Below are 2,684 nucleotides of genomic sequence, written 5' to 3'. Positions count from 1 at the left end.
AGAATAAGCAACCAAAACAATACGCTACATTATTAAGTTAATAACCATACTAGATTTATCCTACTTACCTCTGATTTCCCCCTAGATCACTTAAGCTGTCAAAATAATAATCGTTTGTTCCATCATTTCATCATCATCATCATCATCATCATCATCATCATCATCATCATCATCATCATCATCATCATCATCATCATCATCATCATCATCATCATCACCATTTGATGATCATCATCATTTTTTTCAGGTAATGACGTAATAGATGACTGTGAAATCATTTAATTGAATTCTGGTTCCACCGTGTCGTGACACAAATTCAAATCTGTGATTCTGATACGTGCAATATGGTATGAAATTAGCCGCAACGTCTGCTTTGGTTTGTCGCTGATTGGATATACCCTATGTGTCCGCTTCGTCCCTGAAGAAGAGGTGGAAAGAAGGCGGTGGCGACTGATTGGAAATGCTCTCTGGAAGACAGGGAGCTGCCTAACAAGGAAAGTTTTGGATTGGAACAAACAGGGTTAAAGATCGAGTGGAAGACGTCGTTGAACCCGGAGAAAGAGTCTCAGAAATTGATGTACAAAAATAAAATGGGAAAACATGAAATAACATCAAGAGGCTAACCCAGGACAGGGAAAGGTGGAAAGTGTTTGTTCGTGGCCAATATCCTGATCCAGGGTGAAAAAGGCAATGATGATGATTTAGCTGATGATGATGATGATGATGATGATGATGATGACGATGATTTTTTTTGTTTGTTTCCTTAATGGGACTGACGGACTTCACGAAGAAATCTTCATTGTCAGTATGCTTAGCGGCATCTCCACTCGTCCAAATAACTCCATTCGAATTGTTTGATGATGATGATGATGATGATGATGATGATGATGATGATGATGATAATAATGATGATGATCATGGTGATGATGATGATGATATGTTTTAAGAGCTAAGAAAATAAATAATACTATACTTGACCCTTGACCCTCAGACCAGTCCCGCCAGCTGGAGACAGATAGCAAGGTCATGGAGGGGAGCGCTATAGAGAGAGGGGCGTGGACGGGGCAAAGCATCGGCGTGTTTACCAGTGGCGGAGACTCACAGGGTTAGCTCGTTTGTTTGTTTGATTGCTTTTTCTATTTGTTTGTTTGTTTGTTTTTTCTATTTGTTTGTTTGTTTGTTTGTTTGTTAGGGGCTTAGACAGTGAGTAGCATCGACGTGTTTACCAAAGGCGAGGAATCACAGGGTTGTCTAGTTTGTTTGTTTATTTGTTTGTTTGTTTGTCTATGTATTTGGACACAAACAGGCACCATATTTGCATGTTGTTTGTTTGTTTGTTCTTGTGTTCGTTTATTTGGTTAGGACATGGACATTGCGCAGTACTGGCATGTTTACTCGTGGCTGGAACTCACAGGTTTGTTTATTTTGTTTGTCTGTGCTTTGTTTGTTTGGGTGGGTCTTGGATGGGACAGAATTTTGATATTTTTACAAGGTGGGGGGTGGGGCGGGGAGGACTCCCAGGTTTTGTTAATGTGTTGTATGTTGTTTGTGTTGGCTCGTTTGTTTGTTTTGTTTGTATGTTTGTTGGTTTTGTTTGTATGTTTGTTTGTTTGTTTGTTTGTTTATTTGTTTGTTTGAATGTTTTAGGGGGCTTAGACAGGGCTCAGTAGTGGCGCATTTACAAGTGGAATGAACTCGTAGGGTTTGTTTATTTGTTGGTTTGTTTTTGGCGTCTGTTTGTCTGTCTGTTTATGTGGAGCTTGGATGGGACAGATTATTGGCATGTTAAAAAAGGGGCGGGTTTGAAGGGTTTGTTTGTTTTACGTTTTGTTTTCTATCTATTTATCTATCTATCTATCTATCTATCTATCTATTTATCTATCTATCTATCTATCTATCTATCTATCTATCTATCTATCTATCGACCGACCCATCATTCATTCTCATGATCGAAGTCTCTTCTTTGTAAAAGTCAACACTTCTGGACATACCCAATTGAATGAAAAGAAAAGTACAACAACGTTTTTACCCTAAACAGAAAGTACAACAGAATCAAAGTGAACTACGAAAAGATGACGACGATGGCAACAACTACGACGAAGACAACAACAACAATGGCAATAACAACAACAACAACAACATCAATAACAACAATATCAACAGTGCGCTAACAGCAACTACAGCAGAGTATAAAAAAACAAAAATAACTAACTGTTCCCCACGCTATTTCATTCCCTCCACCCCCTTCCCCCTCCACCCATTTTCCCTTCCCTCCCCTCAACCCTTTCCTCCCTCCCTCCTCCTCTTCCTCCCCCTCCCCTCCCCCACCCCCAGGTATGAACGCTTCCCTCCGCTCCATCGTCCGTATGGGCCAGTACCTGGGATGTAGAGTCTACTACATTAAGGAGGTGGGCACAGTATGCACGCCAGTCTGTTGGTTTGTTTGTTAGCTTGCTTGTTTGTTAGCTTGTTTGTTTGTTTGTTTGTTTGTTTGTTTTTGTAGAGAGAAACGCTAAGACATTAAGGAGGTGGGCACAGTATGCACGCCAGTCTGTTGGTTTGTTTGTTAGCTTGCTTGTTTGTTAGCTTGTTTGTTTGTTTGTTTGTTTGTTTGTTTTTGTAGAGAGAAACGCTAAGACATTAAGGAGGTGGGCACAGTATGCACGCCAGTCTGTTGGTTTGTT

This window comes from Aplysia californica, unplaced genomic scaffold (assembly GCF_000002075.1).
Source record: "Aplysia californica isolate F4 #8 unplaced genomic scaffold, AplCal3.0 scaffold00794, whole genome shotgun sequence".
In the NCBI taxonomy this organism is placed as follows: domain Eukaryota; kingdom Metazoa; phylum Mollusca; class Gastropoda; order Aplysiida; family Aplysiidae; genus Aplysia; species Aplysia californica.
The sequence above is the reverse complement of the archived record's forward strand: the minus strand, read 5'-3'. Positions refer to the sequence as shown.